Consider the following 13,210-nt stretch of genomic DNA (forward strand, 5'->3'; position numbering starts at 1 on the left):
ACGCACACAAAGTGCTGGAGGAACTCAGCAGGTCAGGCAGCATCTATGGAGGGAAATAAACAGTCGAAATTTTGGGCCGAGACCCTTCATCGGGACAGGGTTGATGAAGGGTCTCGGTCTGAAATGTTGACTGATCATTTCCCTCCATAGGTACTGCCTGACCTGCTAAGTTCCTCCAGCATTGTGTGTGTATGTGTGTGTGCGTGCGTGCGTGCGTGCGTGCGTGCGTGTGTGTGTGTGTGTGTGTGTGTGTGTGTGTGTTGTGAGGATTTCAGGTGATTGGACAGTGCCCCTACACTGCAACCTCTGGGGGCTGCTTGTTCCACATAGAACAGTACAGCACAGGAACAGACCCTTTGGCCCACCATGTCTGTGCTGACCATAATGCCAATTTAAACGAATCCCATCTGCTTGCACATTTGACATCCCTCCATTCTCTGCCTGTTCACTTACCTGCTTAAATATTGCTATTATGTCCACCACACCTAACACTGTGTGTGTGTGTGTGTGTGTGTGTGTGTGTGTGTGTGTGTGTGTGTGTGTGTAATTAAAAAAAACTTGCCTTGTAAGTTCCACCCCCCACTTCCTTGCCTTAAAATATATGTCCACAACTAGAGAAACAAAGAAGTACAGATGCTGGAATCTAGATGAGAAACATTATGATGCTGGAGGAACTCAGCAGGACAGGCAGCATCTGTGGAGAAAATGTTGCCTTTCCTGCTGAGTTCCTCCAGCATCATAGTGTTTCTCATTTGACATTTCCGCCCTGGGAAACACTCTACCTAGGCCTCTCATAATTTTATATACTTCAGCCTCTGCTCCAGAGAAAATAATCCAAGTTTGTCCAACCTCTCCTTGTAGCTAATACTTTAATCCAGTCAACATTCTTCTTCTGCACCCTCTCCAAAGCCTCCGCATCCTTCCTGTAACGTGGTGACCAGAAATGCACACAATACTCCAAATGTGGTCTATTCAGCTGCAACATAACTTTCTGACTTTTATGCTCTGACTGATAAAGGCAGGGATGTTGTACGCTGCCTTCCCACTGTGTATGAACAAGGGGGGCACGGACTTGTGAGTGTCCAGTGAATGGTCAGAGTGTCTGTCACTCAGTAAGTCCAGGACTTGATTGCATGGGAGAGACTTGACATTGGTGGTTGAACGTTGTGTTTATTGTCATATGCACAAGTATGTGTACGTACACGTGCAATGAGAAACTTATTTACAGCAGCATCACAGGTGCATAGCATCAGATAAGTAACATTAACAAGAAAAAACCCATAAATTAAACATATTATACACAATTTTTACAAGAAAGCTCCTGTTACTGGTCCCAGACAGCAGAATTCCTCTTGGCACCTGCTATGCACAGTGTTCACCTGCCTGTGTTCATTCAAGTGCAGCCAGTCATGGTATGGGTGTCCCGTGGGTGACATGAACTGTCCTTTGTCTCAACAGTTCCAAGTGCAGCAAACAGTTGGAGGCAGACTGATCTGGTCACTCCCCATCTTCACTGGGATGCAGGGAATGTTGGACAGGGAGTGGCTGCTCAATCACTCTACCTCTGAGGGCAGTGGATGTTCAAGCTGAGGATATCAGACTTCAGAACACCAGAGGGGTCAAGTGGTGTGGAATATCTGGAATGTGCTGCCAGAGAAGGCAGTGAAATCAGATGAAACGCTACAGGCACGATGTTGTGCCAAACTAATTAAACTAGTAATTAAATGCCTAACTAAATTAATCCCTTCTGCCTACACAAGATCCATATCCCTCCTTTCTCTGCACATTCATGTGCCTATTAAGAGCCTCTTAAACATCTCTATCATATCTGCCTCCACCACCACCCCTGGCAGCGCATTCAAGGCACCCACCGCTCTCTGTGTAAAAAAAATAAATTAACTTGCCCCGCACATCTCTTCTGAACTTACCCTCTCTCAGCTTTAAGTGTATTCCCTCTAGTATTAGACATTTCGACCTTAGGGAAAAAAGATACTGACTGTCTACTCTATCTATGCCTCTCATAATCTTATAGACTTCTATCAGGTCTCCCCTCAGTCACTGCCAGGGCAACAATACCAGGATACAAATACTGCATTTAAGACAGGTGCTTGGCCGTAAGATATAGGGGCAGGATTAGGCCATTCGGCCCATCAAGCCTGCTCTGCCATTCAGTCCTGGCTGTTTTTTCAACCCTATTGTCTTGCCTCCTCCCCTTAACCCTTGACTCCCTTATCAATCGAGAACCTATCAATCTCTGCCTTAAATACACCCAATGACTTGGCCTCCACAGCCTTCTGTGGTAACGAGTTCCACAGATTCACCACCCTCTGGCTGAAGAAATTCCTCCTCATCTCAGTTCTAAAGGGGGCGTCCCTTTATTCCAAAGCTGTGCCCTTGGATCATAGACTTTCCTACTGATGGAAACATCCTCTCCGTTTCCACTCTATCCAGGCCTTGCAGTATCCGGTGGGTTTCAATGAGATCCCCCTCGTCATCTTTCTGAACTCTATCGAGTACAGGCCCAGAGACATCATACTCTCCTCATATGTTAAGCCTTTCATTCCTGGGATAATTCTTGTGAGCCTCCTCTGGACCTCTCCAGGGCCAGCACATCCTTCCTTAGATAAGGGGACCAAAAGTTGTTTTCAATATTCCAAATGCAGTCTGAACGATGCCTCTTAAAGCCTCAGTAGTACATCCTTGCTTTTATATTCTAGTCCTCTTGAAATGAATGCTAACATTGCATTTGCCTTCCTTACTACCAACTCAACCTGCAAGTTAACCTTGAGGGAATCTTGAAGTAGGAACCCAAGTCCCTTTGCACCTCAGTTCTGCATTCTCTCCCCATTTAGAAAATAGTCTACACCTTTATTCTTCCTACCAAAGTGCAGAACCCCACCCTTCCCTGTGCTGTATTCCATCTACCCATTCTCCCAACCTGTCCTTCTGCAGACTCCCTGCCTCCACAACACTACCTGTCCTTCCACCTATCTTGGTATTGTCTGCAATAGGCAAAGCTTAGAAGGATACAGGCCTAGTGCAGATAAATGGGACTCGGATAGGTGGGCAAAAAGTTCGGCATGGACGTAGGGGGCTGAGGAGCCATTTCTGTGTTGTATGACTGAGTCTGACTCATGTTGATTGCTCAAGTATTTGGGCTGACTGGGTTGTTCCTGTTTCTAAATGTTCTTAAGTTGGCGGGAGGTTTTAGCATCAAGGAAAGCTTGAATACGAATTTTATAATCAAGAATTGCGAACATTGTGTAGAGGAATGACTTTTCATTCAGAACAAACAAGATGAACAATAATTTTAAATGTACTTCTCTCTGTGTGCCCATTAATTGTGGCTTTAATGCAGCCCAAATGTTACAAGATGCCGCAGAACCACAAGTTTTGATGGAGCAGAGAAGGTAACATCTCATTAAAACCTGAGCGCCATCTACTTTTTAAGGAGATTAAAGAGGATGCAAATAGAGGGAGAAAGTTCAACATGGGCATTCCAGGGCTCAGGATCTGGATAGTTGAAGGCGTGGCCACTGATGGTGGAGTCACTGGAAGGAAGCAAAATAAATTTAAAATGGTGTGAAATAGAAGGGATAAGCTTTCCAGGCCTGGTTTCCCTTCATAAGATACGCATGAGTAGGCCCTCACAGCTGCTCTGCTATTCAATAAAATCATGGTTGATTTCCTAACTCAGGACCACTTCTCTGCACTGGCTCCACATCCATGACTCCCTTCATATCTAAAACTATCAACCCTTCACTTGAATGTACTCAGTGACTGAGTCTCCACAGCCCTCTTAGTGAGAGAATTCCAAGGTTCTTTGCACTCTGAGGAAATATTTTTCTCATCTCTGTCTCAGTCTCTGTCTCTGTCTCTCTTTCCTAAGTGGCTGACCCATTATTTTGTATCTGTGATCCCTAGTTCTAGACATCTTAGGGAAAACTCCACATCAGCCCTGTCAGAATCCATGTCTGCCCTATACATTTTGGTGCGATCAGTCAATGAGATTAATGTTCGGTCTCCAAGTCATAGATCTAAACAGCATGGGAAACAGGCCCTTCGGCCCAACTCCTCCGTGCTGACCAAGTTGGTCTGTTTAGTTTATTTGCCCATCTATACTTCCCCATGGAACATTCTTACTCCAGCAGGAGAGTGAAATCCAGTTCCTAGGGAGCAGAGTTGTATGAATTTATGGCAATGAACTTTTTGCCTAGAAATTGATAAGACCATAAGACATAGGGGCAGAATTAGGCCATTCAGCCCATGGAGTCTTCTCCGCCATTCGATCATGGCTGATTTATTTTTCCTTCTCAAACCCATTCTCCTACCTTCCTCCTGAAACCTTAGATGCCCTTACTAATCAAGAACTTACCAACCTCCGCTTTAAATACACCCAATGACTTGGCCTCCACAGCCGTCTGTGGCAATGAATTCCACAGATTCACCACCCCCTGGCTAAAAAAAATTCCTCCTCATCTCTGTTCTAAAGGGACATCCTTCTATTCTGAGGCTGTGCCCCCTGGTCCTAGACTCTCCCACTACTAGGTTTCAATGAGATCCCCCCTCATCCTTCTAAACTCCAGTGAGTACAGGCCTAGATTGGTGCACTTGGGGATGCTAATGTCCAATCACATCTCTCAAAGGTTTTTGAAGTTGGGGAAAATAGATCAACAGCAGTACTATGGCACTTTGCTAACAGAATCATGAGCTAAAATGTGCCCAGTGCAGTTCCCATTGAGAACTAAAGCTAACGCTTCATTGCTTGGCAGTGAGTCAGAGCTGAGAGAGCCCTCCCCATAGTCATTGCACTACAGCTGGAGACCAGTCTGTCAAGATGGTGAGTGGGGGAGAGACATGTATTCTCCTGTGTGTCTGGTATAACCCCCATCCCCACCTCCCGCTTCCCCACCCCCCCCCCCCCCCCCCCCACACACACACACACAATGGCCAAACCCTGTTGGAAAGATCCATGCATGTGCTCAAAAGCCTCTTGAAGAAATGCAAGATCCTCACTGACTCCCAGGAACCTCTGGCCCATGAATGGAGGAGGAGCATTCAGGGTGACACATGGGCAACCTTGGAAACGCATCAGGAACACAGAGGCCCTGTGTCAGTGGCAGGCAAAGTGGACCACCTCAAACTACCCACCTGCCCAACATATCGGGCACCTCCTGCCCCATCTATGGAAGAGTCTGCAGCTCCCACACTGGCCTCAAAACCAGCGTGGAAGCAGGTTACCCTCAAGGCTGAAGCACTGCAACAAGTGGATTCCCAAGTAATCCCTGCACCTGATGCATAAATATGCTCAGAGTTGCAGTTAACTGGAGATAGATTTGCAAGCAACTTCTTCACTAGTCACCTCCCAGCCTCTTGTCACCATCTCCACCCTTCCCTCCCCCACCTGACTCCATCTGCCAATCAACTCCTAGATCCATGGTAGTGTAGCGGTTAGCGTAACACTATTACAGCACCAGCGACCTGGGTTCAATTCCCGCCGCTGTCTGTAAGGAGTTTGTACGTTCTCCCCGTGTCTGCGTGGGTTTCCTCCGGGTGCTCTGGTTTCCTCCCACATTCCAAAGATGTACGGGTTAGGAAGTTGTGGGCAAGCTATGTTAGCGCTGGAAGCATGGTGACACTTGCAGGCTGCCCCCAGAACACTACGCAAAAAGATGCATTTCACTGTGTTTCGATGTACATGTGACTAACAAAGATATCTCTCATATCTCACTTGGTAGCTCCTGCCTCACCCTTCCCCCTCAACTCTTTATACTGGCTGTCTCCCCTTTACACTCTCAATCCTGATGCAGGGTCCCAACCCGAAACGCCAACTATCCCTTTGCCACCTTAGACGCTGCCTGACCCACTGACTTCCTCCAACAACTTGTCGTCTTTTTTTTAACTCCAGATTTCAGCATCTGCAGTCTCTTGTGTCTTAGTCATAGACCCAGCTGGTTAAACAAAATCCACATCAGAGTTAAGGGATTAACACAATCATTTAGCTATCACAGGAATAGTATATCTGAAAGCCAGATAAGAGATTATCAAAACAAAATATATTTCCCCTTTATTGACATATTGATAAATCCACGTAGCCTCCCACACTTGGACATGGAGTAAAGATTTTCAGACATGGAGAAAATTGGAGAGGCTGTCATGAGCTAATTCTTTCATCCATACTAATGCCTTTCCGTTTGCTTAGTTGAAGGCTTTGTTTTTTGCAGTTGAAGTGTTTGATAGCAGTGACATGGAGAGAGCCAGTGAGGGCTGGTAGATAAGGCAGAGTTCTATTTTACCTGATGCATGAACTCCTAATGCATGTTGAATGAAACCAGGCAGCAAACAAATACTTGATATTCTGCTGGGATGCTTCTCAAAATTGGCATTAATACATTGTATGGCTTTTATATTTCCTTATTCCACAGTTAAGAATCATTGATTATATTGTGTAAACCAACAATACTGTATGGCACACGAGCATGTAGTCTTTTATACAACACCCACCTATCATTCTATATAATCATTGACCTGAAATATTAACTGTTTCGCTCTCCACAGATGCTGCTTGACCTGCTGAATATTTCCAGCACTTTGTGCATGAGTCAGTAATAAGGATAATCTCATGGTTTGTTATACGGCATCTTGTATTGTTGTACAACACACCATGTCATTCTCCATTGTTTGACATTTGCTCATTACTGAACAGCACACCATCCTCCAGTGTCATGCCACATGTAATAAAGTGTAACCTACCATCCCATTATACATTGTAGGAGCTGGCAGGCAAAAGGTGGATCCAGGTGAGGAGGGGGTGATTAGCAGAAGGAGCCAGGTGGGGGAGGGAAAGGTGGAGATACTGACAGAGGCTGGGAAGTGATAGGTGAAGAAGTTGCTTATAAAATTCACACATCATTGCATGGCACTCAGTCTACACTATGACACCACTTGTGTAAATATATAAAAGTCCACCCTATGACTCATAAGACAGTTAAAAGCACCACCTGTGACCCATTGTGTGATACCCACTTGTGTCACTTATGAAGTGGGTCTCAGTGATATGTCACTTACAAATGCAAAGCTGGTGTTAGTGCGGAGAAAAGAATTAGCTCACGACAGCCTCTCCAATTGTCTCCATGTCTGAAGATCTTTACTCACATGTTCAAGCATGAGAGGCTACGGGGATTTATCATCATCCCATATTTCCACCAGAGATCTGGCCCTATCCTGTGCCAAGGTCAAATAGAAAAGATTTAATCCGATTGATCACTCAGCTGCGGCAGGAGAGAGGATCCATTCACCTTAAAGTTGTGGTCCGAACACATTCCCTGACTAGCCATTTTTATACATACTCTGAGAGGGTATACTGCAGCTTCAACAATATGCAAGACTAGTCACCATTGCTGAACCAACCAAGTAATGCGAGGGTATGTCATTTGGCAGACTGCACGACTGTGTGCTGTACAGTACCATGTGTAGGTGACATTAAATGGAGCATAGGATGGTTTGTTATATAACGCCCTAGTGTAGCAGTTAGCGTAACACTCTTACAGCGCCAGTCACCCGGGTTCAATTCCAGCCACCGTCTGTAAGGAGCTTGTACGTTCTCCCCGTGACTGCATGGGTTTCCTCCGGGTGCTCTGGTTTCCTCCCAGATTCCAAAGACGTACGGGTTAGGAAGTTGTGGGCATGCTATGTTGGCGCCGGAAGCGTGGCGACACTTGCGGGCTGCCCCCCAGAACACTCTACGCAAAAGATGCATTTCACTGTGTGTTTCGATGTACATGTGACTAATAAAGAAATCTTATCTTAATACTGTATAACACACTGTGCCATCCTTCATTGTATGACCCTTGCTCGTTACTGAAAAACACACCATCCCGCAGTACAATGTCACCTATAACAAAATGTAACGTACCATCCCATTATACGCTGTATAACATCCACACATCATTGCATGGTACCCAGTCCACACGATGACACCACTCATATGAATGACATCATTCCCTCTGCACAAGCAACTTGCATAGACCCCCTTTCCCCGGTGGTTCCATGACCAAGCCCCATCACTTAGGTATATTTTGATGCTAATCCAGGTCCCTGGCTACCATGGAGACAACTGTGGAGCTTAACTGTGGAAGCAGCCCTGGAGACAGCTTCATTATCTTGAGATACATTCCCTCTAAAGGTTGTTGTGGACACGTGAGACTGGAGACAAAAGTACCTCCAAGAGGACACTACAGTGGGCTGCTTGGTGTCTTGTCTCGAACAGCCGTGCCTGCGAGCACAGCTACCAGACAATGCCTGGCTTGGTGAAGCAGCAATGCACATCTGTCTTACTAATCGTTTTTGTATTGTGATACCCCAGTTAACTCTGCGTGTTACTTTCCTGTGTCCTGAATGTATCACTTGAGTGCACACAATCATGTCATCTATTGTATGAAACCACTCATATTACTGTTTAATAAACCATTCTATGCACCATTTAATGTCACCTACACATGGTACAGTACAACACACAGTCGTGCAGTCTGGTGAATGACACCCCCTCTTATTGCTGTGAAGACACCATGCTAAATGCACTCCTTCTCTCCCTTAATCTCTGCTCTACTCTGAGTTTAGGTTATGATGCGGATTCCTTGCATCGAGTAACATATATCCACAAATCCATTGCAAATCTATGCTCCGAATGGTCATTAGGCACAGTAGTGTAGCGGTTAGAGTAACGCATTACAGTGCCAGCGACACAGGTTCAATTCCAGCTGCTGTCTGTAAGGAGTTTGTACGTTCTCCCCGTGTGTCTGCGTGAGTTTCTTCTGGGTGCTCCGGTTTTCTCCCACATTCCAAAGACGTACGGGTTAGGAAGTTGTGGGCATGCTATGTTGGCGCCGGAAGCGTGGCGACACTTGCGGGCTGCCCTCAGAACACTCTATGCAAAAGGTGCATTTCACTGTGTGTTTCGATGTACGTGTGACTAATAAAGATATCTTATCTGAGTAAAAGATTCCACTTCTCTTAAATCAAGGTGTTGATAGAGGTAGTAATCAGTTAGTGGTGTCGTTCTCGACATATAGTAGTATCAGTCTGTCACCTGACATCTGCTGTGGTCTGTTTAATGGCTACTTCACCTTTGAGTCAGAAGAATGTGGGTGCGAATCACTGCTGTGGTTTGCGCCCACTAAGAAACAGCTGTGGGAGTGCCGCTCTGTTGGAGATGCTGTCTTTCAGATGAGGAGCCGGGGGCCTGTCCCCCTTTTTGGTTCGCATTGGTCACGACAAATATTTATCCCACTTGCAGCATTGCTAAAGGACGTCGTCTGGTCAAACACAGGTAGACACAAGAGACTGCAGATGCTGGAATCTGGAGGAACTCAGCGGGCCAGGCAGCATCTGTGGAGGGAAATGGACAGTTGATGCTTTGGGTCGAGACCTTTAATCTGGACTGGAAAGAAATGGGGAGATATCCAGTATAAAAAAGTCGGGGGGAAGGGGCGGAGTGAGAGCTGACAGGTGATAGGTGGAAGTGACAAAGGTCTGAGGATGATGGAATCTGAGAGGGGAGGACGGTGGGGCACGGGATAAAGGGAGGGAGGTGGGGAGAGGAACCGGTGGGAGGAGTATGCGGGTGATGGGCAGGTGGAGAGGGACAGAGTGTGGGAGGGGAAAGAGATAGGGTGGAGGGGGCCAGTTGGATCAGGAGGAGAGAGAAAAAAACAAAACAAAAAGGAAAAATAAGGGAAAAGGGACAGAGGGAGAGCGGCTACCGGAAATTTGAGAATTCGATGTCTATGCCCTCAGGTTGGAGACTCCCCAGGCGGAATGTGAGGTGTTTTTCCCCTAATTTTCTTTGGCTGTGACCTGGCAGCGGATGAGGCCACGGACAGACATGTCGGTGTGGGAACGAGACGTGGAATTGAAACGGCCGGCTACCGGGAGACCACGGCTGGCACAGCGGACGGAGTGAAGGCACTCGACAGCACTTTGTGGGAGCTTGCTGTGCCACATCCTGCCTCACAACACTTGCTCCACTCCATTGGCCGTAATATTTGGGACTTGAATGGCGCAATATAAATGCAGTTTGTTTCCTCTTTAGAAGAAATCAGCTTGAGTTTGTCTTCTGAATAGCTTTGTTCTGTTTCGATTCGAAGGATTAATCGATGGAACATTGAACTACTGAATCTTCAGCATGTCCGCTTTCATCATCCTTAATGAAATCCCGTCTTATCCTCTGAGCTGAAGGGGCCAGTTGAGCCAGATTGGTGGATTTTATTCTTGGCTGCAGCTTCCAAGTAAGAAATCATCCAATGCATTTTGATTTCTTCCTGCTGGAGCTGAACTCTTCAAAGATACCAGCCAGTAATAAACTAGAAGAGCAGCACTGGCAGTGAGAGAGTGGTCCTGCTCAATATCTGCCTCCTCTTTAAGGATATTCTTGCCTTTGTTTTGAACTGATTGCAAGCTCTTCTTCACAGTGTCAGCCAACTAAGTCTGTCTTTCACTGAGAATAAGGAGCGACCATTATGAGGCTTGTTTAGATTCCTTGTCCTCGCAGCAACAAACAATGATGCTGTGTTTCAACCCCAAACGTCGGCAATTCCTTTCCTCCCACGGATGCTGCTCGGACCACTGGGTTCGTCCTGCAGGTTGTTGCTCCAGATTCCAGCACCTACAGTCTCTTGTGTCTTGATGAGCTTGACCCACCTTATGCCTGGAAGCACAAGACGCTGCAGATATTGGAGTCTGGAGCACGAAACAGACTGTTGGAGGAACTCAGCGGGTCAGGCAGCGTCTGTGGAGGGAAATTGACAGTCAGCATTTCTGGTCGAGACCCTTGATCTGAACTGCCATCCTTGGATATCCCTGGAAACATCGCCAACCTTGATGGTGCTGAGCTGCTTGAGTATTGTTGAAGTTGCCCTCATCCAGGCAATTGGGCATTATATGGGAAATTAAGTTAAGGTCAGATTAACCTTTGTCCGAGTGCTGTGGGACACGCCCAACAGGTCAGTATATACTAAAAAGGAGAATCTGAGCCAAGAGGATTGGGCCAAAATGTTAGGCAAATTGGATCGGTTTATTATTGTCACATACCGAGGTACAATGAAAAGCTTTTGTTTCGCATGCCATCCAATCAGATCACTGCCATGCATAATTACATTGAGGTAGGAAAGAGAATGCAGAATAAAATGTTTCAGTTACAGAGAAAGTGCAGTGCAGGTAGACAAATAAAGTGCAAGGCCCACGACAAGGTAGATTGGGAGATCAAGAGTTCACCTGACAAAGAAGCTTAAATTGATCTTAACTGCTTCTAACTGCCATGTTAACTCTTGGTCTCACTCTATCAGAGAGATTCCTGTTTCCTCTCTCCCCCGACTCCCCCCCCCAACCCCTCATCAAAACCAACTTGCTTTCACCTGTCCAGTTCGAACGAAAGACCTCAGACCTGAAACGTTAACTGTTTCTCTTCCATTGATGCTGTCTGTCACGTTGAGTGTTTCCAATAGTCTGTTTTTATTTTTGGATTTCCAGCATCTGCAGTTTTCAGATTTTTACATTTTAGATTCTCCCTGAAAGTGGCTGCACAGGTTGAGAGGGTGGTAAAGAAGGTGCATGGCATGCTTGCCTTTATTAGTCGGTGCACTGAGTTCAAGAGCTAGGAAGTTATGTTGCAGCTGTATAAAACTCTGGGTAAGCCACATCTGGAGTGTTGCGTTCAGTTCTGGTTGCCTCATTACAGGGAGGATGTGGAGGCTTTGAAGAGGGTGCAGAAGAGGTTTACCAGGATGCTGCCTGGACTGGAGGGTATAAGCTGTAAGGAGAAGTTGGACAAACTTGGGTTGTTTTCTTTGGAGGCTGAGGGAAGACCTGATAGAAGTTTATAAGATCATGAGAAGCATAGATAGAGTAGACAGCCGGTATCTTTTCCCCAGGGTCGAAATGTCTAATGTTAGAGGGCATGCACTTAAATTGAGAGGGCGTAAGTTCAAAGGAGATATGCGGTAAAGTTATTTTACACAGAGAGTGGGGGGCGCCTGGTGCCAAGGGTGGTAGTGGGCGCAAAAACAATAGAGATGTTCAAGAGGCTCTTAGGCACATGAAAGTGCAGAGAATGGAGGGATATGGACATTGTGTAGGCAGTAGGGATTAATTAATTAGTTTGACACAACATTGTGGGCTGAAGGGCCTGTTCCTGTGCTGTGCTGTTCTACGTCTGTGTCAGATAAGTTTGGACTACTGTTCTACTGTGAGCATAGCGATGTTATTTTTACACTTTGCCACTGATCATAAAGCTAAGGGCTCCATATTCTCTTTGTGACAGTTTTCTCAATGTCCTAGCAGCATTGTGGAGCTTTGTACATATGTCTCGGGTGTTCTGCTAGACTGGGATGGCAGTGCTGACATTTGGAGAGACACATTCGCCAGAGTTTAGAAAACTATGAGGGGATCTCATAGAAACCTACAAAATTCCAGCAGGACTGGATGCAGGATGGATGTTTCCGTTGGCTGGGGAGTTCAGGACTAGGGGTCACATCTGAAGGATAAGGGTTAAGATCTAAATGAGGAGAAATCTCTTCTTTGAAAGGCTGGTGAATTTAGAATTCTCCACACAAAGAAGATGAAAACAGGTTATTAAATATATTGAAAGAGGAGTTAGATATTGTTCGAAGGGTTAGAGGAATCAGGGATTTGGAGAGAAATCTGGAACAGGGTAGTGAATTTGGATGATCAGGCTTCCAGATATCAGCATGTGCAGTCTCTTATGCTTCTAGGGATAAGGTGGATCAAGCTCATCAAGACACCAAGGACAACGAATTGAACAGCAGAGACACAAGAAGTCCTGAAGGTGCCGGAATCTGGAGCAACACTCGGAGAGGTCCACGGCAGGCCGTGGAGAGCAAGGTCCAGAGCTGTGGCAGAGACAGAGGTAGGGCTCGCAGGTATCTCCGCATGGCAGCGATGGGGGTGCGTAGAATCCAGCGGGAGAAATAGGGGGGGGGGAAGGCAGAACTGGCTCGAAGGACCAAATGGCTACTCCTGCCCTTATCTACTATGTTTGGTTTGGTAGGTTCTCATATCCTGGCTGAAATTGTGCCGTTTGGATTATATTGCATCACCACCATACAACATAGAACATAGAACACTACAGCACAGTACAGGCCCTTCGGCCTACAATGTTGTGCCGACATTTTATCCTGCTCTAAGATCTATCTAA

Source organism: Pristis pectinata, chromosome 10 (assembly GCF_009764475.1).
Source record: "Pristis pectinata isolate sPriPec2 chromosome 10, sPriPec2.1.pri, whole genome shotgun sequence".
Taxonomy (NCBI): domain Eukaryota; kingdom Metazoa; phylum Chordata; class Chondrichthyes; order Rhinopristiformes; family Pristidae; genus Pristis; species Pristis pectinata.